At 43.9% G+C, this 24,157-nt stretch overlaps 9 non-coding genes across 9 annotated transcripts; 6 read left to right on the forward strand and 3 right to left on the reverse strand.

Annotated features, from left to right (window-relative positions):
• Positions 1–1,679: 1,679 nt before the first annotated feature.
• trnac-aca (transfer RNA cysteine (anticodon ACA)) lies at positions 1,680–1,752 on the reverse strand. Its single transcript has one exon. It is a non-coding gene; the product is annotated as a tRNA-Cys (tRNA).
• A 1,624-nt stretch (positions 1,753–3,376) lies between these two features.
• On the forward strand, positions 3,377–3,458 carry trnas-gcu (transfer RNA serine (anticodon GCU)). Its single transcript has one exon. It is a non-coding gene; the product is annotated as a tRNA-Ser (tRNA).
• A 1,343-nt stretch (positions 3,459–4,801) lies between these two features.
• Positions 4,802–4,883, forward strand: trnas-uga (transfer RNA serine (anticodon UGA)). The gene has a single exon. It is a non-coding gene; the product is annotated as a tRNA-Ser (tRNA).
• Positions 4,884–7,164: 2,281 nt separating this feature from the next.
• On the forward strand, positions 7,165–7,238 carry trnai-aau (transfer RNA isoleucine (anticodon AAU)). Its single transcript has one exon. It is a non-coding gene; the product is annotated as a tRNA-Ile (tRNA).
• A 6,308-nt stretch (positions 7,239–13,546) lies between these two features.
• Positions 13,547–13,619, reverse strand: trnar-ccu (transfer RNA arginine (anticodon CCU)). The gene has a single exon. It is a non-coding gene; the product is annotated as a tRNA-Arg (tRNA).
• Positions 13,620–16,310: 2,691 nt separating this feature from the next.
• Positions 16,311–16,383, reverse strand: trnar-acg (transfer RNA arginine (anticodon ACG)). Its single transcript has one exon. It is a non-coding gene; the product is annotated as a tRNA-Arg (tRNA).
• Positions 16,384–18,007: 1,624 nt separating this feature from the next.
• On the forward strand, positions 18,008–18,089 carry trnas-gcu (transfer RNA serine (anticodon GCU)). Its single transcript has one exon. It is a non-coding gene; the product is annotated as a tRNA-Ser (tRNA).
• A 1,343-nt stretch (positions 18,090–19,432) lies between these two features.
• trnas-uga (transfer RNA serine (anticodon UGA)) lies at positions 19,433–19,514 on the forward strand. Its single transcript has one exon. It is a non-coding gene; the product is annotated as a tRNA-Ser (tRNA).
• Positions 19,515–21,795: 2,281 nt separating this feature from the next.
• Positions 21,796–21,869, forward strand: trnai-aau (transfer RNA isoleucine (anticodon AAU)). Its single transcript has one exon. It is a non-coding gene; the product is annotated as a tRNA-Ile (tRNA).
• Positions 21,870–24,157: the final 2,288 nt, after the last annotated feature.

The raw sequence follows: 24,157 nt of genomic DNA on the forward strand, positions 1-24,157 counted from the left end.
ACAAGAGCGGGTGACGTCACCGCCCTTCCCTGTGATAGCAGGACCACAGCTACTGGGCTGTGGAGAGATCTCTCTTTAACTCACGGGGCTAGGTCGCTGCAGAGAGACGCGGAAGTCCCGGGTTTGAGCCTCCAGTCGGGATGGGGCCGACCAGATGCGGCAAGGGCGCCCGCCTGAGCCCCCGTTGCGTTACATCTCTATTCCCCGTGTTGCAGTGGTAAGATGACGTAAATTCCTGCTTCGACACGTAACGGGATTATAATCAAGTGCAGGAGCTGAGGGCTTTAGTTTTGTTTCGTTTTCCATGGCGTTCGTAAGCGCGCAAATCAAAGGCAATTCCTGCGTCTAACACGAATGTAAATGCTTTTGAAAGTGCAGTGTGGTGCAGCTTGTAAAATCCACATTTTTGGTTTGTTGATGTTTTTTCTGTCTGCCAAAGTTGTATTTTGACATCCGGACTGGGGGACTTTATCATTTGAACGTGAAGCCAGCCTTAAACCCTCTGAGGCGTGTCTCTCTGCCGGCACAAATCTTGTGAAAGGTATTTTTTTTAACGGAGAGCAACTTTAAAAAGGTTTCCGCAGCCACCTCGCAGTCCGTGTTAGATTATAGGAGGAATGCGGCGGTGGTGGGCTCGCTTTTGTCGTGGTCGAGTGGTTAAGGCGATGGGCTTGAAATGCGTTGGGGCTTCCCCGCGCAGGTTCGAAACCTGCCGACTCCGGCGTCTGCCGCACGTCGCCTTGTGCCTGCGCGGCAGAAGTGAAGTGCCGCTTCTCCTTTCCTGGTACTATAACAACGCGAAATCACTTGGACCCGCCGCCATGGGAAGCAATTCTTCAGATAACCACACATTTTGCGTTCACACCTCTGGTGCTCTACTTATGCCTTTGAAAACCTAATGAATAAAGCTGAAAGAACCGACACGATATGTAGGTGCTGGTAAAGCACGCAGTAAAGAACTGTTAACAGCAAGGGTTTCAGTGGGTTAACTGAGGAGAAGGCGTGATCGCTAATTGTTGACTTTTTATTTGGTGTTAGAAACACTCTTACTGTGCATGACGTGCAACAAATGTAGCCACAGAAATTGCATCACGCTTTCATGTATGCTATTGCAGACACCAACGTTGCCTAGATAGAAAACCGAAAAAGCCGTGGGTTTGCTTGCTGGTCTGAAGGATCTCTCTTCGAATCTCTATCATTTGTCAATGGAAGTAAAAGGCGCTGCAATCTCATACGTTCAGAATCAAACCCGCAGCTGTTGTTCGACTTTTTTTTCTTGACTAATTACAACTGAGTGTCGCATGAGCAGTTACATAAACTTGTCTGGTATATTTGAACACAAATGCCGTTCTTCAATTAAAACTAACAGTACATTGTCAGGGACATTCAGTTCTATACAAACAAGAGACAGACAAGAGAATATTTCTACCGTTCATGTGGACTACGTGTTGACTTACTGATCGGAATAATTGAAAAGTTCGGGCTCATAGCCGATGCAGTGCGTGCTAATTAGAACAACAGCAACGCTGAGCTCTCAGCACCGTACTGAGCCCAGGTGTTTTTCTAAAGCTGTCAGGTGCAGTTCATTTACATGAAGGAAATATCTTACTGGGTACGATTACAATGCAGTAAGTAGCACAGACTACTTAGGGAGTAGCCCGATGTGTTTAAAAACGACCTGAGCCAGGCAGGAGTCAAACCTGCAATCTCCTGATCTGTAGTCAGACGCGTTATCCATTGCGCCACTGGCCCTGGTGTGACACTGCAGGACTGTAACCCAGTGAGATGAGCACTGCACCTAGTAAAATATTACCCCCGGTCCATTCTTTTCCAAAAGTGAGAAACACCTGTTTTCTACATTTTGTCTGTTTTAAAACCATATCTCTTTAAACCAAACCAAGAGTTTGTCTTTTGCACTGATATTCTGATTCATTTCGATTTCAAAGAAAAAAAAAACATTATCTTCCAAAGCATCATAAAATTGTCCATTCTTCCAGACTCTACTTCTCTCTTGTAGTAGTACAGCAGACCTTTCCAGGTGAGCAGATCACAGAGTCCGAAATATGCTTCCTCCATCAAGCAAAGTACCTGAACATGACTCTGTCTTCATAAAAGCGCCCCTGTAATAAAGAAATTAAATCCGAAATCAAGAGGGCAGTTGCCTACTGAAGTTCAAGAAGTCATCAATTTTAACCCAGCAACACATTAAAGGCTGCATCTATACAAGTACGATTCTAGAAATGCTCACCAGATTACGTTTTAAGAAGGAACTGTACCTCAGGTTCCGCCGAGATCTTAACTCGGATGGCAGGATTCAGAGTCCGGAGTGTGGACTGATGGCGCACGGAGGGTCCATATACTGTGGATCCCTCAGTGATCTTCCGCGTGTTCAAACCGCCAGCGTGTGACTCCCCTGTCCCTGTGACCTCATTGCTCTGCTCTCGCCTCTGTGCAGCTGAGCCCGACTCATGGTAAAGTGGAAAAAAATATGCCCTCATCGTGGGATTTACTCTGGATCGAGGATAGATGTCACTTTTTTATCGTTGAACAGGATGTATGTGATGTGGCGACTAGGTTCAATATTGTATCCTTTTAAAAGATTAAGGACTGGGGTGAGCGTGATTTACCACCCTTTCAGCTAAGAACCCGACATGAGCACCGTTTAAGCTGCATAGACTCGGTCGTTTAACTCTTCTCCATTAGCAGGGTTAAGGTTAAAGAAAAAAAACATTGCTGACTTCTTTTTTTTTGCCAGCCGCTAGCGCTGATTAGCAATGTTTGTATTTCATGTTTTGCAAGTTCCATCCATTTTAAGAAAAACAAGTCGCGTTAAAGACAGGAAATGAATACTTGCATTTAATTAAGTCTAGCCGTAGGCGGTTGTCTGTAAGGACCAGTTCTGTTCGAGAAGACAGAACAAAGAAGGCACCACTGGGATTCGGACTCAGGATCTCCTGTTTAAGAGACAAGCGCTTTAACCAACTAAGCAACGGCGCCCTGGTAGTGTTGTCCTTTTGCAGCCACTTGGACACACCACTCAGACACATCTGCATTCGGTGTGTGCTCCGCCTGCTCGCTGAGCAAGTTGCCACCTTTACATACAATAGCAACATCGACACCAAGAGAAAGGATGACAAATGGCTTTTATCTGGAACTTTTCATGTCCAAGGAGCTCAATGTGCTTTCTGTGTACAACAGGGCCACTGAACTCCACAATGGCCACTGAACCACAGCAGTGGCTTGCTGGCTTGACATCTCCCAAGGAAAATGTTGAAATCGCATGTGGAACAGGAAAAGGACCCTTGAGTACGAGGGAAAAAAAAGAAAAAGATCATCTGGAGCGCGCCAACCCATGTCTGGACAGCCCAGTTTCATCGACGAGGTGGCCGAGTGGTTAAGGCGATGGACTGCTAATCCATTGTGCTCTGCACGCATGGGTTCGAATCCCATCCTCGTCGCTCTCTACGTTTGACGTTGGCTCTCCTTTTGTTTGCTCCATTACTAGAGCCTTACATTTTCTAGCGGTGGCTGAACATGGTATAGTAGGCTAACGTTGGTATCGAGCAGTGGTAGTAACAGTATTTACGTGCCGCTGCTGCCAAGTGGCTCTGGGTTGAGACCGCGTTTTCACTTACTTGCAGCACAAACGGAGAAAGCGATTTTTGACAGTCTCTCGAGAGACTGCGCTAGGTGTTTAGGGATAGACTTTGTCAGTTCCCCCTGGGATGATGGCCTCTCAAATAGTTTGTGATTCCTCTAGACGTTTATACAGTAGAAGCCTGCTTCGTGGCTTAAATCCAAGCTAAGGAAACGAGTTAGAGGTCTGATGCAGAACTGCGAATTCAATGAAGGGGAACACTACAGTACATTGCACTGTATGTGTGAGGAAAGCTGCCCCCTTCTGTTCCTTGTCGACCGAACAGAGGACTGTAAAGGATACCGCCAAGAAACTTTAGGATGCTGGTTGGAATCCAGCTCCAAAGAAGCCCCTTTGGGTGTTATGTAATCAAAAAGTAAGAACAGAGAATCTCCCTTTGATCAAAAGCGCAACAGAACTGTTTTCCGTGGAGCAGGTTTCAGACCCGTAGACCTGTTTTATTTGTAGGGCAGGGCGCATTCCCAAACGCGAATCTCCTGTTTTAGAAATGCTTTGGGCGGCGTGAAGTGAAAATAAGAAGTGGGCTCCAGATGCACATGGAAGCAATCAAGTGTTTCATCCGAGCTGTTTCAAAGACTGCTCAACAGCTTTCCTTTTACAGAGGCCCAACGATTAATGATGGGGGTGCACCCTTCAATGTGCCTTACGACTCTAGGGAGTGATTGAGACGATTCGTAGCGTGTGTTCATTTCCCTCTATTCCCCATGTTGCAGTGGTAAGATGACGTAAATTCCTGCTTCGACACGTAACGGCGTTATAATCAAGTACAGGAGCTGAGGGCTTTTGTTTTGTTTCGTTTTCTATGGCGTTCGTAAGCGCGCAAAACAAAGACAATTCCTGCGTCTAACACGAATGTAAATGCTTTTGAAAGTGCAGTGTGGTGCAGCTTGTAAAATCCTTGTCCACATTTGTGGTTTGTTGATGTTTTTTCTGTCTGCCAAAGTTGCATTTTGACATCCGGACGGGGAGACTTTATCATTTGAACGTGAAGCCAGCCTTAAACCCTCTGAGGCGTGTCTGTCTGCCGGCATGTATCTTGTGAAAGGTTTTTTTTTTAACAGAGAGCGACTTTAAAAAGGTTTCCGCAGCCACCTCGCACTCCGTGTTAGATTATAGGAGGAATGCGGCGGCGGCGAGCTCGCTGTAGTCGTGGCCGAGTAGTTAAGGTGATGGATTTGAAATCCATTGGGGACTCCCCGCTCAGGTTCGAATCCTGCCGACTACGGCGTCTGCCGCACGTCACCTTGTGCCTGTGCGGCAAAGGCGAAGTGCCGCTTCTCCTTTCCTGGTACTATAAAAATGCTACATCGCTTGGTCCTGCTTCCATGGAAAGCAGTTCTTCAGGTAATTCTACTCTCTTACCAAAGCTGTTAGGTTCCTTTCCGTGGTGAGATGGGTTGTCATGCAACGCTGCCACATAGTGCCGACAGACAAGTGTGTTGCGGGAGAAGAGAAAAGTGTTTGAAGATTTAAGAGTGTCTTAGGTGGAGCCAAAATCAAGTGTCACAAATGCAAGTGGGAAGATTTCCAATGTTTAATATGGTCAAAATAAGCGGAAGTTACCAGATGGTCCGGCACAGTCTGCCATGCTTTTGTCATATACTGTAAAGTGGTGTGGAACTGGGTGTCGAACTGGAGCCTCACCATTTGCATATGTGAGGCTCCAGTTATACATCGAGTGTCACATTAAATGACAAAAATGAAGAGAGTTAAAGCACCTGGAGAGGTTTTCTTACAACTTTTGAGCTGACACAGTTTTGGAAAATGTTTCCTTCACGGTGCACTGAACAACATAGGCAGCCAAGAGTCTCCAAAACAAAACAGAATGGACAGATAGGAGAAAATTCCCACTCGTCCTGAAGTTCCCAAAATCCAGCACTGAGCGTAAACAAAGTGTCTAAGTAGCGTGGGAATGCTAACCCTAACCCTAGCTGGAGTTTGAGCAATCCGGCACTGAGCGTAAGAAGATGAGTCAAAGTAACGTCTAATCGGATTAGTTTCCTTAGAGCTGGTTCAGAGTTTGCTCAAGAGTTTACCTTTCACAGATGCGCAAAGAAGAATGTTGGGGGTGCACGCTTCAAGGCGCCTTACAGCTGTAGGGAGTGATTCGAGACGATTCGTGGCGTGTGCTCGTTCCCATATACCGTACGACCCGGGGTGCAGTGCTAGGATGACGTACAATACCGCTTGGGCACGTAACGGGGTTATATGCAAGTGCAGGACGTGAGGGTTTTCGTTTGTTCGTTTTGTTTTGCTCTGCTTTGCTTTGTTTTGCTTTCCATCGCGTTGGTAAGAGCGTAAATAAAAAGGCGATTCCTGTGTCTACCACTAATGTAAGAGCTATTTCAAGTGCGACGTGGTGCGGCTTTTCAAATGCTTGTGGGCATTTCTCTGTTGTTGATTCTTTTTTTGTGTGTAACAAAGTGGCATTTTCATGTCCAGACGGGGAGACTTTATCATTCCGACATGAAGCCACCCTTAAGTCCTCTGAGGCGTGTCTGTCTGCAAGGCTTGTATTTTGCCTTCCGCCGGCGCCTCGCGATCCAGGTAAGATTGTAGCAAGAACGCAGTGGCAGTGGGGCTTGCTGTAGTCGTGGCTGAGTGGTTAAGGCGATGGACTAGAAATCCATTGGGGTCTCCCCGCACAGGTTCCAATCCTGCCGACTACGTTGTCCGCCTTCAGTCGGTGTGTTTCGGCACAAGCAAAGAAGCGCGCCTCTTTGCTGTTCCTGGTGGTTTTAAAACGCCCAATCGCTTGTACCCGCTGCCTTGGAAATAAGTTCTTCAGCGTCCGCAAATGGCATTTTGCAGCTGGAAGCAGATGTCGACGCGTTTTGCACAGAGCACCAAAAAAGCGTCTTTTTTGAAGGCTCAGGCACTGAGCATTGGTGGTTCAGTGGTAGAATTCTCACCTGCCACGCGGGAGGCTTGGGTTCGATTCCCGGCCAATGCAGTGGCTTTTGCAGCGAGCGGCTCCATCACTTGCATCCCCTTGCAACTCGCAACTGAAAACCCACTGAAGCTAAGCAGGTGTGAGCCAGGTCAGTACCTGGATGAGGATGAGCTACAGGGAAAAACAAAGCTTCCAGCTGGAAGCGGTGTTAATGGTGCCGGCGGGGGGGTGCTCACCCTGAGGTCTGTGCGGGTCCCAATGCCCCAATATAGTGACGGAGATGCTGTGTTGTAAAAGGGCGCTGTCTTTTGGATGAGATGTAAAACCGAGGTCACAGCGCTCTGTGGTCATTCAAAATGACCACCAAAACCTTTGACAAAAGCTCTTGGTAATTGATCGTCTTCAATAATGCTTCTCCTTTGGGTACATTTTAAATCAGCTGAAAAATGCTGTGAAATGGGGGGGCACTTCAGGCCAGTGTAGGATTTGGGTTACAAGAACCATGAAACTGCACGAGAAAGCCCGTACACTGAATTACACAGCTTTCTATTCAAAGGAGGACAAAATTCCCTGAGTTTGATTTTTTGCAACACAGAGAGGAGCACTGTCGTGAGGCCGGTTAGCTCAGTTGGTTAGAGTGTGGTGCTAATAACGCCAAGGTCGCGGGTTTGAGCCCCGTACGGGCCAGGTCTAGGTCCAGGTCCCTGTTTGTGAAACAGGCAAATGACTGTCTCAGGGGCCCATTCCTCATTCTCAAGACACATGTATGCAGTATGTACACCGTGCATTGAGCAATAGGGACTGAATACACCACAGGTAAGGTTAGAAGTCATTCTGAGGTGCCACATGTGAGGGATACAGCTAGGCATCCAAAATGTAGGGTTTGAGACCCTTCAGGAGTACTGCATCCTTTGAGACAGACCTGTGCATGTTAAACAAATGATCATTTCTTTTGGCATTAGGGACTAAATATACTAAACATATGATGCTAAAATGTTATTTTCACATATATTAATGTAATAAATGATTGCTTATGCTTTATAAACAAATCTAATTAAAATAAAAGCTTAAGTTTTGTATTTATCTTGTACCATAGAACAAGATTTTCTTTGTATTTCAAGCCCACAAAGTGTCCAAATGACGCACTACATGATATAAGGAAGATTATCACATGCATATCGGTATTATCTTTCTTATGAAAATGCATTCCTTTCATTACCTTTTACTTTTTAAAATGAACTCAAATTGAGTATAATGTAATAATTTAAGTAGAATAGATTCTAATAATATAATGATCCAGTGTTTTGCACTACTTCACTGCTTCACTGCTCTATGCCATCTGGAAATAAATCCTCAGACTGCTTACTGCCCTGGGCATGTACCAATAAATTAAAGGAGCACATCTGTTTATCACTGCGTTGAAGCAGGAGACACACAGTCTCTGCAAACACATCCTAGATACAGTGTTCCAGCACCTTTGACCTCATCCAGAACGTATCATTTCTTGAAAGGGATTGCTGTCCGAATGCACATCTGAATCCCAAACAGAATCTCTAGAAAAATACGATCATTTGTGAAACAGGCAAATGACTGTCTCAGGGGCCCATTCCTCATTGTCAGACACATGTATGGAATGCTTTCACCGTGCATTGAGCAATAGGGATTAAAAACACCGCAGGTAAGGTTAGATGTCATGTTCTATGATCATTTCTTTCAGCATTAGGGACTAAATATACTAAACGTATGATGCTAAAATGTTATTTTCACATATATTAATGTAATAAATGATTGCTTATGCTTTATAAACAAATCTAATTAAAATAAAAGCTTACGTTTTGTATTTATCTTGTACCATAGAACATGATTTGCTTTGTATTTCAAGCCCACAAAGTGTCCAAATGTTCTATGATCATTTCTTTCAGCATTAGGGACTAAATATACCAAACGTATGATGCTAAAATCCTGAAAAAAGGATGTGCTCCATCTCGTCAGTAGATTGGATTCCAAAACTGATTTGGGTCAATATACATTACCTTTGAAATTAAAGTACAGTCTACTGTAGGGAACCATCAACTTAGAAAGCATTGGCCTTCCCTGGGGGTCAGGTAGGTGCAAAAGATAAACCTTTATCCTATCTTTATCTTAAGATAAGTGGCCAAGCAGTATTTTTCCAAGTTTCACCAAGCACATCATGTTGCCATAGTAGACAAAGTTCTATAAAATGTTAAATAACTTTTAAAAAAAGCATCTTGGTCTTACAGTACTGTACAAGGTGAATTAAACTGTCCCTGGTAATAAAAAGTAATTAGAAGCATCTCAGAAACTTTATCTCTAGAAACATTAGCTGTTTTATATCATGTAATTTAGTGTGATGTTGTCAGAATTCAAGGACATTATCACACACAGAAATTGGTTCAGTTAAATCTAAAAAACACAGCTAAACATGGGTTTAAATGTAACAGAAGTCTTACCTCTTGTCAAAAGATTTAATTCAAGAAGCGATGTAATAAATGATTGCTTATGCTTTATAAAGAAATCTAATTAAAATAAAAGCTTAAGTTTTGTATTTATCTTGTACCATAGAACATGATTTTCTTTGTATTTGAAGCCCACAAAGTGTCCAAATGATGCACTACATGATATAAGGAAGATTATCACATGCATATCGGTATTATCTTTCTTATGAAAATGCATTCCTTTCATTACCTTTTACTTTTTAAAATGAACTCAAATTGTGTATAATGTAATAATTTAAGTAGAATAGATTCAGGTAGGAAATATAGAGTCATGATGTTTATGGCTGACATCATTTCACATGGGTGAATTTTAAGCTAAGAAATAAAAACATTTACAATGAAGATACCATTGCTTAATTTTAAATGCCTTTAAAAAATAAATACCTCCTGAGAATAATTTGCCACTCCCAGATCCTTGGTAAGGTACTGTTTGAATCCAATCAGGAGAGGAGCATCCAGGGAGTGCTTTCTATAGAGTCCAGCTTGGGCCACTCTCTTCCGGCCTGCTGATACTTTTTAACTACTCAGGGCCTGTAAGGATATAAAACACCGGTTTAAACATTTTATACCTATAAGACAAATTAGAATTTTAGTAAAAAATTGATACATCTGAAAAATAAAAAGTCTTACTGCTGATAGAGTTCTTCAGAGCTCACATCTTCCCCTTCCTTATCCGCTTCTGTTTCAGTTTCTAGAGCAGCCTCTGGCATCTCTTCCTCCTGGACAGCGGCCTCTTGCTCAGGGCCGCTGGAATGCAGGTAGATTCTTTTCAACATGCTTTTACATAATATGTTGTAACAATGATTTCAAAAAGAAACTACAGAAGCCTTACAGATTAAAAATATCTCACCTTGCCAATGTGTCTTCAGGCTTCCCATGTACAAAAAGGCCCAAGGACTCTAGCAGTCTTACAACCACTATCCTGTTTGCCTCACCAGACATGATCTCTATTCTGTGGTAATCCACGATGACCCCGTTCTTCAGGTGATTCATCATGTCCTCCCTCGCCTGTTGAGAGGCCATCCTGATCTTTTCTGCTGTGGCGTGCTTCATACACGCCCTCTTCAAGTGAGCAGGAAGCTGATCAAGAGTATTCAGGCACATCTTGCACACCAGGGGAATCCTCGCGGGTTTCCTTTGAAAATAAATAATACCATCTGTGTATAGAAACAAGCTAAGACTGATTTCTTAAATTATCCTTAATTTTCTCTCTCATAGTTTGAGCATAATGATTTTATTGCATTTATATAAGAATTGCTCATTGCTCCTAAATAAATAATGGTTTCATAAAAAAGTGAACACTTACTTGGTCTCAGTCACAGACTTTCCAATAGAAGCCATTGTGGAGTTCAGCAACTGCAGGTCCTAGAAGTGGGGAAGGAATTTTAAAAGAGAAATTGAATTACAATACAGAAGGAATGGCTGAGGGATCACTGAAATATATATATACAAATTCCAAAGACTGAGTCCATATAGAAACAACTACCTTTCATTTTCAGTATAAGAAAAAAAAACATTATATTCCAAAGCATCATAAAATTGTCCCTTCTTCCAGACTCTACTTCTCTCTTGTAGTAGTATAGCAGACCTTTCCAGGTGAGCAGATCACAGAGTCTGAAATGAGCTTCCTCCATCAAGCAAAGTACCTGAACATGACTCTGTCTTCATAAAAGCGCTCCTGTAATAAAGAAATTAAATCCGAAATCAAGAGGGCAGTTGCCTACTGAAATACAAGAAGTCATCAATTTTAACCTAGCAACACATTAAAGGCTGCATCTATACAAGTACGATTCTAGAAATGCTCACCAGATTACGTTTTAAGAAGGAACTGCGCCTCAGGTTTCGCCGAGATCTTAACTCGGATGGCAGGATTCAGAGTCCGGAGTGTGGACTGATGGCGCACGGAGGGTCCATATACTGTGGATCCCTCAGTGATCTTCCGCGTATTCAAACCGATAGCGTGTGACTCCCCTGTCCCCGTGACCTCATTGCTCTGCTCTCTCCTCTGTGCAGCTGAGCCCGACTCACGGTAAAATGGAAAAAAATATGCCCTCGACGTGAGATTTATTCTGGAGCGAGCCAGTGTTGCGCATAGCTGCCTTCAAAGCAGTTAACCCAGGTTCGATTCCCGGCCAACGCAGTTGCGAATGTTTTCAAATGCTGTCATGAGCCTTGGATTGTGACTAGCAAAGCGAAGCCTTTTGAAAGAGCTAAAGCACTGCAAAACGGAATTGAAGGAGAACCTTACAGGGGATTCTGAGCAGTGTCTGCATACATGCAGTCAGATAAAGGTGCCGAAAGCTTGAGCTACTCTCAATGTCATGCTGCCCTTCCCCGGAGTAAATCTGTTAAATTGAAAGAATGCTTCTGGCAGGTTCAAAAAGGGACCCTTGTTAATTGGAGAAATCAATGATTTCGAATGAATTCTGTATGCGTTAAAAGACAGCTATACACAGAAAACACGCAGGACACTGCTCATGATGTTTCCCGAGCCGAAACACAGTGCGTTTTTCCAAGCCATTTGACAAAGCCCACCCACTGAAAACTGCAGCAGATCGTGTAAAGACGTTCAACTTTGTAACTACTGCACGCACAGGAAGCAGAATAAATTCCTCTTTTCAAACTGTCAAAGGTTTGCTTTGCGAACACTGCAGGACATCGCACAATCTCTTTTGAATGGGGACAAACGATTTCTCATGGGGCACAGTAAGTACAGACGTTTAAAAAGCTCCACTCATGCCGACGATGCAGCATGAAGAAGCGCAACCTAACGTTTGCATTCCTAGCAAATTCCTTTTATTTTTTGATAAATAAAGACAGTCTTGTTTAACAAACAACACACACAACATTTTACATTGTCAATTCAATTCAAATCAATGTATTTCTATATAGCGCCTTTCACAACAAGGTTACGTGCTGTCTCTTTGAGGCAGATGTTTAAATCCTCTGAGTTAAGTGCTGAAGTTATAGTAGTCCTATCAGTATTGTTGCCTCCGATCAACAGATCCTCATTTTTCTCAGAGTTGAGTAACAAAAAGTTTTCACACATCCAAGTATTTCCTTCCTTAATGCATTTAACTAAACTGATAATAGAAGAGTTGTCGTTTGGTGTAAACAAAATGTTTATTTGAGTGTCATCAGCATATGAATGAAAGTTCATATTATTTTTTCATATTATCCTACCTAGCAGCAGCATGTAGAGAGAGAGAGCAATATTGGTCCCAGCACTGATCTTCTGGTACCCCAAATTGAACTGGTGACATTGATGAAGCAGTACAATTATTAGATATTTGAACATAATGAAAACGATGAGTAAAATGTGAAGTAAACCACTGAAGGACGGTTCCAGATAAGCCAACCTCAAACTCAAGCCTGTGTAACAAAACAGAGAGGTCAACCGTGTCAAAGGCAGCTCTAAGATCTAGAAGCAAAGCACAAGCACTGTTGCATTCCCTGCATCAGTAGCTAAGAGAATATCATTTACGACTCTTGTTAATGCAGTTTCAGAAACCAGACTAAAATTTCTCAAGTATATTATTTGAATCCAGATATGATTGACGTTGGGCAACAACTATTCTCCCAAGACTTTTAGATTGAAATGGGACCTTTGAGACAGGCCTGTAGTTGTTAAGAACGTGTTGATCCAAATTTGACTTCTTAAGAGCGGTCTAACAACCGCTACCTTAAATTGATCAGGTACAACGCCTGACGCAAGCGATGCATTCATCATACTAATTATAGGTCCTGCCAGTCCTTCGAGGGAATCTTTGACTAGCTGAGTGGGGATGGGATCTAGCGAACAGGTGGTTGACTTTGTCTTACGTCTGTGTTTATGAGTCCACCATAAGAAGAAATCTGAACAGGAGTGGTGATCATGCGAGGTCACCATGGAGGAAACCACTGCTCTCCCCCCAAAAAAAACCACCACTGCCCCTCTCAAGTTTGCTAAAGACCACATGGATGTTCCACAGCAACTCCTGGAACAATGTTCTGTGGACAGTGACAAAAGTTGAACATGTTGGTAAATGTGCACAACGTTATGTTTGGAGATAACAAAACACTGCATACCAACTCCAAAACCTCATCCCACCTGGGAAGCATAGCGGAGGCTGTACGGCTTGCAATCATCGAGGGACCGATGAATTCCAAGATGTATCAGGAAATTCTACAGCAGAATGTCAGGGTGTCTGCCTGTGATCTAAAACTCGAAAGACGCTGGGTCATGCAGCATGACAAAAACAAAGGAGTACATCAACAACAGAGTGGCTGAAACAATAGAAATTCCGTATTTTGGGATGGCCGAGTAAGAGTCCTGACCCCAATCCCATTGAAGTGCTGTGGCGTGATCTGAAGCAGGCCGTTCAGTGCAAGACATCTCCCAACTTTATGTGAGAGAAAAGCAGAGACGCTCACTGAGTAAGGTGGGGTTGCAGCTTTGCAAATCAAAAGGACATTTGTACGCTCAAAAAGGGACAGTAGCACCCCAGATGGGACTCGAACCCACAATCCCTGGCTTAGGAGGCCAGTGCCTTATCCATTAGGCCACTGGGGCACACTGGGTTGGGTCGATCACGCTGATGAAGAGCCAGTTTTTTTTTTCCTTTGCTTTTTCAAAGGGATCCCCAAAATTAGGAAAGTTAGGCAGCAGAAGGTTTACTGTGACCTGAGAAGGACCGGCATCCAATCACGGTGGTACACACACACACGCTCTCACTCATCTGAGCTACACGGCTACCAAGATGATCTCAGGTGCGCCGAGCTGGTACGGAACATATTGAACTGATCGACGGCGAATTGTCTCTCAGACAGGCTTTTCACCTCTGAGCTCCCTGACTGACAGTAATCAGCTAGGTAGTGAAACAGTCAGCTGCTTCTAAGCCTTAAACAGCTGCATCTCGGCGCTTCCACAGAGAGATGATTTGAAAGCCAAACATCGCCCATTGGGAACACCTTACTATCACTAGTTTAAGAGACTCTTAAGGTCTTGCAGAGGTGCCTGTCTAATAGCATGCGCTTTGCAAGCTATAGGTGTTTAGGCTGAGGCAGAATGCCTGTTAACAAAATGTTTTTCTAAAGGGGCCTCGCACTCTTTTCCAAGCAATGGTCACCATCCCCACCGAGTGTCACAATGTAGTCATGTCCTAGGACATCACCTGTTAGTCTCCATTTGTCTGCCACCAACACTTTAGGTTAAGGGGTCACAACCGCACCCCAAAGACCAGAGGAGCCGTTGGCGTTCTGGCGGCGCAGATTGGGCTGAAGGTGGGGCGCTTGAATCTCGCTGTTGGAGGCCGTCTGAAACTGACCCAAGCCTTTCCCTTGAATTAAATGTAAATAAGAAATGAACCCCAGATGCTCATGGAATCAATCACGTGTTTCCTTTGAGCCGTTTCAGAGACTGCTCCAGAGTTTACCTTGCACAGATGCGCAAAGATTAATGATGGGGGTGCACGCTTCCAGGCGTCTTACAACTGTAGGGACTGATTAGAGACAATTCGTAGCTTGTGCTCATTTCCCTCTGTAACGCTTACGGCCGACAGGCACTGTGTAAGAGCCGGCGTACAAGAGCGGGTGACGTCACCGCCCTTCCCTGTGATAGCAGGACCACAGCTACTGGGCTGTGGAGAGATCTCTCTTTAGCTCACGGGGCTAGGTCGCTGCAGAGAGACGCGGAAGTCCCGGGTTTGAGCCTCCAGTCGGGATGGGGCCGACCAGATGCTGCAAGGGCGCCCGCCTGAGCCCCCGTTGCGTTACATCTCTATTCCCCGTGTTGCAGTGGTAAGATGACGTAAATTCCTGCTTCGACACGTACCGGGATTATAATCAAGTGCAGGAGCTGAGGGCTTTAGTTTTGTTTCGTTTTCCATGGCGTTCGTAAGCGCGCAAATCAAAGGCAATTCCTGCGTCTAACACGAATGTAAATGCTTTTGAAAGTGCAGTGTGGTGCAGCTTGTAAAATCCTTGTCCACATTTTTGGTTTGTTGATGTTTTTTCTGTCTGCCAAAGTTGTATTTTGACATCCGGACTGGGGGACTTTATCATTTGAACGTGAAGCCAGCCTTAAACCCTCTGAGGCGTGTCTGTCTGCCGGCACAAATCTTGTGAAAGGTATTTTTTTTAACGGAGAGCAACTTTAAAAAGGTTTCCGCAGCCACCTCGCAGTCCGTGTTAGATTATAGGAGGAATGCGGCGGTGGTGGGCTCGCTTTTGTCGTGGTCGAGTGGTTAAGGCGATGGGCTTGAAATGCGTTGGGGCTTCCCCGCGCAGGTTCGAAACCTGCCGACTCCGGCGTCTGCCGCACGTCGCCTTGTGCCTGCGCGGCAGAAGTGAAGTGCCGCTTCTCCTTTCCTGGTACTATAACAACGCGAAATCACTTGGACCCGCCGCCATGGGAAGCAATTCTTCAGATAACCACACATTTTGCGTTCACACCTCTGGTGCTCTACTTATGCCTTTGAAAACCTAATGAATAAAGCTGAAAGAACCGACACGATATGTAGGTGCTGGTAAAGCACGCAGTAAAGAACTGTTAACAGCAAGGGTTTCAGTGGGTTAACTGAGGAGAAGGCGTGATCGCTAATTGTTGACTTTTTATTTGGTGTTAGAAACACTCTTACTGTGCATGACGTGCAACAAATGTAGCCACAGAAATTGCATCACGCTTTCATGTATGCTATTGCAGACACCAACGTTGCCTAGATAGAAAACCGAAAAAGCCGTGGGTTTGCTTGCTGGTCTGAAGGATCTCTCTTCGAATCTCTATCATTTGTCAATGGAAGTAAAAGGCGCTGCAATCTCATACGTTCAGAATCAAACCCGCAGCTGTTGTTCGACTTTTTTTTCTTGACTAATTACAACTGAGTGTCGCATGAGCAGTTACATAAACTTGTCTGGTATATTTGAACACAAATGCCGTTCTTCAATTAAAACTAACAGTACATTGTCAGGGACATTCAGTTCAATACAAACAAGAGACAGACAAGAGAATATTTCTACCGTTCATGTGGACTACGTGTTGACTTACTGATCGGAATAATTGAAAAGTTCGGGCTCATAGCCGATGCAGTGCGTGCTAATTAGAACAGCAACGCTAAGCTCTCAGCACCGTACTGAGCCCAGGTGTTTTTCTAAAGCTGTCAGGTGCAGTTCATTTACATGAAGGAAATATCTTACTGGGTACGATTACAATGCAGTAAGTAGCACAGACTACTTAGGGAGTAGCCCGATGTGTTTAAAAACGACCCGAGCCAGGCAGGAGTCGAACCTGCAATCTCCTGATCCGTAGTCAGACGCGTTATCCATTGCGCCACTGGCCCTGGTGTGACACTGCAGGACTGTAACCCAGTGAGATGAGCACTGCACCTAGTAAAATATTACCCCCGGTCCATTCTTTTCCAAAAGTGAGAAACACCTGTTTTCTACATTTTGTCTGTTTTAAAACCATATCTCTTTAAACCAAACCAAGAGTTTGTCTTTTGCACTGATATTCTGATTCATTTCGATTTCAAAGAAAAAAAAAACATTATCTTCCAAAGCATCATAAAATTGTCCATTCTTCCAGACTCTACTTCTCTCTTGTAGTAGTACAGCAGACCTTTCCAGGTGAGCAGATCACAGAGTCCGAAATATGCTTCCTCCATCAAGCAAAGTACCTGAACATGACTCTGTCTTCATAAAAGCGCCCCTGTAATAAAGAAATTAAATCCGAAATCAAGAGGGCAGTTGCCTACTGAAGTTCAAGAAGTCATCAATTTTAACCCAGCAACACATTAAAGGCTGCATCTATACAAGTACGATTCTAGAAATGCTCACCAGATTACGTTTTAAGAAGGAACTGTACCTCAGGTTCCGCCGAGATCTTAACTCGGATGGCAGGATTCAGAGTCCGGAGTGTGGACTGATGGCGCACGGAGGGTCCATATACTGTGGATCCCTCAGTGATCTTCCGCGTGTTCAAACCGCCAGCGTGTGACTCCCCTGTCCCTGTGACCTCATTGCTCTGCTCTCGCCTCTGTGCAGCTGAGCCCGACTCATGGTAAAGTGGAAAAAAATATGCCCTCATCGTGGGATTTACTCTGGATCGAGGATAGATGTCACTTTTTTATCGTTGAACAGGATGTATGTGATGTGGCGACTAGGTTCAATATTGTATCCTTTTAAAAGATTAAGGACTGGGGTGAGCGTGATTTACCACCCTTTCAGCTAAGAACCCGACATGAGCACCGTTTAAGCTGCATAGACTCGGTCGTTTAACTCTTCTCCATTAGCAGGGTTAAGGTTAAAGAAAAAAAACATTGCTGACTTCTTTTTTTTTGCCAGCCGCTAGCGCTGATTAGCAATGTTTGTATTTCATGTTTTGCAAGTTCCATCCATTTTAAGAAAAACAAGTCGCGTTAAAGACAGGAAATGAATACTTGCATTTAATTAAGTCTAGCCGTAGGCGGTTGTCTGTAAGGACCAGTTCTGTTCGAGAAGACAGAACAAAGAAGGCACCACTGGGATTCGGACTCAGGATCTCCTGTTTAAGAGACAAGCGCTTTAACCAACTAAGCAACGGCGCCCTGGTAGTGTTGTCCTTTTGCAGCCACTTGGACACACCACTCAGACACATCTGCATTCGGTGTGTGCTCCGCCTGCTCGCTGAGCAAGTTGCCACCTTTACATACAATAGCAACATCGACACCAAGAGAAAGGATGACAAATGGCTTTTATCTGGAACTTTTCATGTCCAAGGAGCTCAATGTGCTTTCTGTGTACAACAGGGCCACTGAACTCCACAATGGCCACTGAACCACAGCAGTGGCTTGCTGGCTTGACATCTCCCAAGGAAAATGTTGAAATCGCATGTGGAACAGGAAAAGGACCCTTGAGTACGAGGGAAAAAAAAGAAAAAGATCATCTGGAGCGCGCCAACCCATGTCTGGACAGCCCAGTTTCATCGACGAGGTGGCCGAGTGGTTAAGGCGATGGACTGCTAATCCATTGTGCTCTGCACGCATGGGTTCGAATCCCATCCTCGTCGCTCTCTACGTTTGACGTTGGCTCTCCTTTTGTTTGCTCCATTACTAGAGCCTTACATTTTCTAGCGGTGGCTGAACATGGTATAGTAGGCTAACGTTGGTATCGAGCAGTGGTAGTAACAGTATTTACGTGCCGCTGCTGCCAAGTGGCTCTGGGTTGAGACCGCGTTTTCACTTACTTGCAGCACAAACGGAGAAAGCGATTTTTGACAGTCTCTCGAGAGACTGCGCTAGGTGTTTAGGGATAGACTTTGTCAGTTCCCCCTGGGATGATGGCCTCTCAAATAGTTTGTGATTCCTCTAGACGTTTATACAGTAGAAGCCTGCTTCGTGGCTTAAATCCAAGCTAAGGAAACGAGTTAGAGGTCTGATGCAGAACTGCGAATTCAATGAAGGGGAACACTACAGTACATTGCACTGTATGTGTGAGGAAAGCTGCCCCCTTCTGTTCCTTGTCGACCGAACAGAGGACTGTAAAGGATACCGCCAAGAAACTTTAGGATGCTGGTTGGAATCCAGCTCCAAAGAAGCCCCTTTGGGTGTTATGTAATCAAAAAGTAAGAACAGAGAATCTCCCTTTGATCAAAAGCGCAACAGAACTGTTTTCCGTGGAGCAGGTTTCAGACCCGTAGACCTGTTTTATTTGTAGGGCAGGGCGCATTCCCAAACGCGAATCTCCTGTTTTAGAAATGCTTTGGGCGGCGTGAAGTGAAAATAAGAAGTGGGCTCCAGATGCACATGGAAGCAATCAAGTGTTTCATCCGAGCTGTTTCAAAGACTGCTCAACAGCTTTCCTTTTACAGAGGCCCAACGATTAATGATGGGGGTGCACCCTTCAATGTGCCTTACGACTCTAGGGAGTGATTGAGACGATTCGTAGCGTGTGTTCATTTCCCTCTATTCCCCATGTTGCAGTGGTAAGATGACGTAAATTCCTGCTTCGACACGTAACGGCGTTATAATCAAGTACAGGAGCTGAGGGCTTTTGTTTTGTTTCGTTTTCTATGGCGTTCGTAAGCGCGCAAAACAAAGACAATTCCTGCGTCTAACACGAATGTAAATGCTTTTGAAAGTGCAGTGTGGTGCAGCTTGTAAAATCCTTGTCCACATTTGTGGTTTGTTGATGTTTTTTCTGTCTGCCAAAGTTGCATTTTGACATCCGGACGGGGAGACTTTATCATTTGAACGTGAAGCCAGCCTTAAACCCTCTGAGGCGTGTCTGTCTGCCGGCATGTATCTTGTGAAAGGTTTTTTTTTTAACAGAGAGCGACTTTAAAAAGGTTTCCGCAGCCACCTCGCACTCCGTGTTAGATTATAGGAGGAATGCGGCGGCGGCGAGCTCGCTGTAGTCGTGGCCGAGTAGTTAAGGTGATGGATTTGAAATCCATTGGGGACTCCCCGCTCAGGTTCGAATCCTGCCGACTACGGCGTCTGCCGCACGTCACCTTGTGCCTGTGCGGCAAAGGCGAAGTGCCGCTTCTCCTTTCCTGGTACTATAAAAATGCTACATCGCTTGGTCCTGCTTCCATGGAAAGCAGTTCTTCAGGTAATTCTACTCTCTTACCAAAGCTGTTAGGTTCCTTTCCGTGGTGAGATGGGTTGTCATGCAACGCTGCCACATAGTGCCGACAGACAAGTGTGTTGCGGGAGAAGAGAAAAGTGTTTGAAGATTTAAGAGTGTCTTAGGTGGAGCCAAAATCAAGTGTCACAAATGCAAGTGGGAAGATTTCCAATGTTTAATATGGTCAAAATAAGCGGAAGTTACCAGATGGTCCGGCACAGTCTGCCATGCTTTTGTCATATACTGTAAAGTGGTGTGGAACTGGGTGTCGAACTGGAGCCTCACCATTTGCATATGTGAGGCTCCAGTTATACATCGAGTGTCACATTAAATGACAAAAATGAAGAGAGTTAAAGCACCTGGAGAGGTTTTCTTACAACTTTTGAGCTGACACAGTTTTGGAAAATGTTTCCTTCACGGTGCACTGAACAACATAGGCAGCCAAGAGTCTCCAAAACAAAACAGAATGGACAGATAGGAGAAAATTCCCACTCGTCCTGAAGTTCCCAAAATCCAGCACTGAGCGTAAACAAAGTGTCTAAGTAGCGTGGGAATGCTAACCCTAACCCTAGCTGGAGTTTGAGCAATCCGGCACTGAGCGTAAGAAGATGAGTCAAAGTAACGTCTAATCGGATTAGTTTCCTTAGAGCTGGTTCAGAGTTTGCTCAAGAGTTTACCTTTCACAGATGCGCAAAGAAGAATGTTGGGGGTGCACGCTTCAAGGCGCCTTACAGCTGTAGGGAGTGATTCGAGACGATTCGTGGCGTGTGCTCGTTCCCATATACCGTACGACCCGGGGTGCAGTGCTAGGATGACGTACAATACCGCTTGGGCACGTAACGGGGTTATATGCAAGTGCAGGACGTGAGGGTTTTCGTTTGTTCGTTTTGTTTTGCTCTGCTTTGCTTTGTTTTGCTTTCCATCGCGTTGGTAAGAGCGTAAATAAAAAGGCGATTCCTGTGTCTACCACTAATGTAAGAGCTATTTCAAGTGCGACGTGGTGCGGCTTTTCAAATGCTTGTGGGCATTTCTCTGTTGTTGATTCTTTTTTTGTGTGTAACAAAGTGGCATTTTCATGTCCAGACGGGGAGACTTTATCATTCCGACATGAAGCCACCCTTAAGTCCTCTGAGGCGTGTCTGTCTGCAAGGCTTGTATTTTGCCTTCCGCCGGCGCCTCGCGATCCAGGTAAGATTGTAGCAAGAACGCAGCGGCAGTGGGGCTTGCTGTAGTCGTGGCTGAGTGGTTAAGGCGATGGACTAGAAATCCATTGGGGTCTCCCCGCACAGGTTCCAATCCTGCCGACTACGTTGTCCGCCTTCAGTCGGTGTGTTTCGGCACAAGCAAAGAAGCGCGCCTCTTTGCTGTTCCTGGTGGTTTTAAAACGCCCAATCGCTTGTACCCGCTGCCTTGGAAATAAGTTCTTCAGCGTCCGCAAATGGCATTTTGCAGCTGGAAGCAGATGTCGACGCGTTTTGCACAGAGCACCAAAAAAGCGTCTTTTTTGAAGGCTCAGGCACTGAGCATTGGTGGTTCAGTGGTAGAATTCTCACCTGCCACGCGGGAGGCTTGGGTTCGATTCCCGGCCAATGCAGTGGCTTTTGCAGCGAGCGGCTCCATCACTTGCATCCCCTTGCAACTCGCAACTGAAAACCCACTGAAGCTAAGCAGGTGTGAGCCAGGTCAGTACCTGGATGAGGATGAGCTACAGGGAAAAACAAAGCTTCCAGCTGGAAGCGGTGTTAATGGTGCCGGCGGGGGGGTGCTCACCCTGAGGTCTGTGCGGGTCCCAATGCCCCAATATAGTGACGGAGATGCTGTGTTGTAAAAGGGCGCTGTCTTTTGGATGAGATGTAAAACCGAGGTCACAGCGCTCTGTGGTCATTCAAAATGACCACCAAAACCTTTGACAAAAGCTCTTGGTAATTGATCGTCTTCAATAATGCTTCTCCTTTGGGTACATTTTAAATCAGCTGAAAAATGCTGTGAAATGGGGGGGCACTTCAGGCCAGTGTAGGATTTGGGTTACAAGAACCATGAAACTGCACGAGAAAGCCCGTACACTGAATTACACAGCTTTCTATTCAAAGGAGGACAAAATTCCCTGAGTTTGATTTTTTGCAACACAGAGAGGAGCACTGTCGTGAGGCCGGTTAGCTCAGTTGGTTAGAGTGTGGTGCTAATAACGCCAAGGTCGCGGGTTTGAGCCCCGTACGGGCCAGGTCTAGGTCCAGGTCCCTGTTTGTGAAACAGGCAAATGACTGTCTCAGGGGCCCATTCCTCATTCTCAAGACACATGTATGCAGTATGTACACCGTGCATTGAGCAATAGGGACTGAATACACCACAGGTAAGGTTAGAAGTCATTCTGAGGTGCCACATGTGAGGGATACAGCTAGGCATCCAAAATGTAGGGTTTGAGACCCTTCAGGAGTACTGCATCCTTTGAGACAGACCTGTGCATGTTAAACAAATGATCATTTCTTTTGGCATTAGGGACTAAATATACTAAACATATGATGCTAAAATGTTATTTTCACATATATTAATGTAATAAATGATTGCTTATGCTTTATAAACAAATCTAATTAAAATAAAAGCTTAAGTTTTGTATTTATCTTGTACCATAGAACAAGATTTTCTTTGTATTTCAAGCCCACAAAGTGTCCAAATGACGCACTACATGATATAAGGAAGATTATCACATGCATATCGGTATTATCTTTCTTATGAAAATGCATTCCTTTCATTACCTTTTACTTTTTAAAATGAACTCAAATTGAGTATAATGTAATAATTTAAGTAGAATAGATTCTAATAATATAATGATCCAGTGTTTTGCACTACTTCACTGCTTCACTGCTCTATGCCATCTGGAAATAAATCCTCAGACTGCTTACTGCCCTGGGCATGTACCAATAAATTAAAGGAGCACATCTGTTTATCACTGCGTTGAAGCAGGAGACACACAGTCTCTGCAAACACATCCTAGATACAGTGTTCCAGCACCTTTGACCTCATCCAGAACGTATCATTTCTTGAAAGGGATTGCTGTCCGAATGCACATCTGAATCCCAAACAGAATCTCTAGAAAAATACGATCATTTGTGAAACAGGCAAATGACTGTCTCAGGGGCCCATTCCTCATTGTCAGACACATGTATGGAATGCTTTCACCGTGCATTGAGCAATAGGGATTAAAAACACCGCAGGTAAGGTTAGATGTCATGTTCTATGATCATTTCTTTCAGCATTAGGGACTAAATATACTAAACGTATGATGCTAAAATGTTATTTTCACATATATTAATGTAATAAATGATTGCTTATGCTTTATAAACAAATCTAATTAAAATAAAAGCTTACGTTTTGTATTTATCTTGTACCATAGAACATGATTTGCTTTGTATTTCAAGCCCACAAAGTGTCCAAATGTTCTATGATCATTTCTTTCAGCATTAGGGACTAAATATACCAAACGTATGATGCTAAAATCCTGAAAAAAGGATGTGCTCCATCTCGTCAGTAGATTGGATTCCAAAACTGATTTGGGTCAATATACATTACCTTTGAAATTAAAGTACAGTCTACTGTAGGGAACCATCAACTTAGAAAGCATTGGCCTTCCCTGGGGGTCAGGTAGGTGCAAAAGATAAACCTTTATCCTATCTTTATCTTAAGATAAGTGGCCAAGCAGTATTTTTCCAAGTTTCACCAAGCACATCATGTTGCCATAGTAGACAAAGTTCTATAAAATGTTAAATAACTTTTAAAAAAAGCATCTTGGTCTTACAGTACTGTACAAGGTGAATTAAACTGTCCCTGGTAATAAAAAGTAATTAGAAGCATCTCAGAAACTTTATCTCTAGAAACATTAGCTGTTTTATATCATGTAATTTAGTGTGATGTTGTCAGAATTCAAGGACATTATCACACACAGAAATTGGTTCAGTTAAATCTAAAAAACACAGCTAAACATGGGTTTAAATGTAACAGAAGTCTTACCTCTTGTCAAAAGATTTAATTCAAGAAGCGATGTAATAAATGATTGCTTATGCTTTATAAAGAAATCTAATTAAAATAAAAGCTTAAGTTTTGTATTTATCTTGTACCATAGAACATGATTTTCTTTGTATTTGAAGCCCACAAAGTGTCCAAATGATGCACTACATGATATAAGGAAGATTATCACATGCATATCGGTATTATCTTTCTTATGAAAATGCATTCCTTTCATTACCTTTTACTTTTTAAAATGAACTCAAATTGTGTATAATGTAATAATTTAAGTAGAATAGATTCAGGTAGGAAATATAGAGTCATGATGTTTATGGCTGACATCATTTCACATGGGTGAATTTTAAGCTAAGAAATAAAAACATTTACAATGAAGATACCATTGCTTAATTTTAAATGCCTTTAAAAAATAAATACCTCCTGAGAATAATTTGCCACTCCCAGATCCTTGGTAAGGTACTGTTTGAATCCAATCAGGAGAGGAGCATCCAG

The sequence above is a fragment of the Lepisosteus platostomus genome, chromosome 22 (assembly GCF_059453375.1).
Source record: "Lepisosteus platostomus isolate fLepPlt1 chromosome 22, fLepPlt1.hap1, whole genome shotgun sequence".
Classification (NCBI taxonomy): Eukaryota; Metazoa; Chordata; class Actinopteri; order Semionotiformes; family Lepisosteidae; genus Lepisosteus; species Lepisosteus platostomus.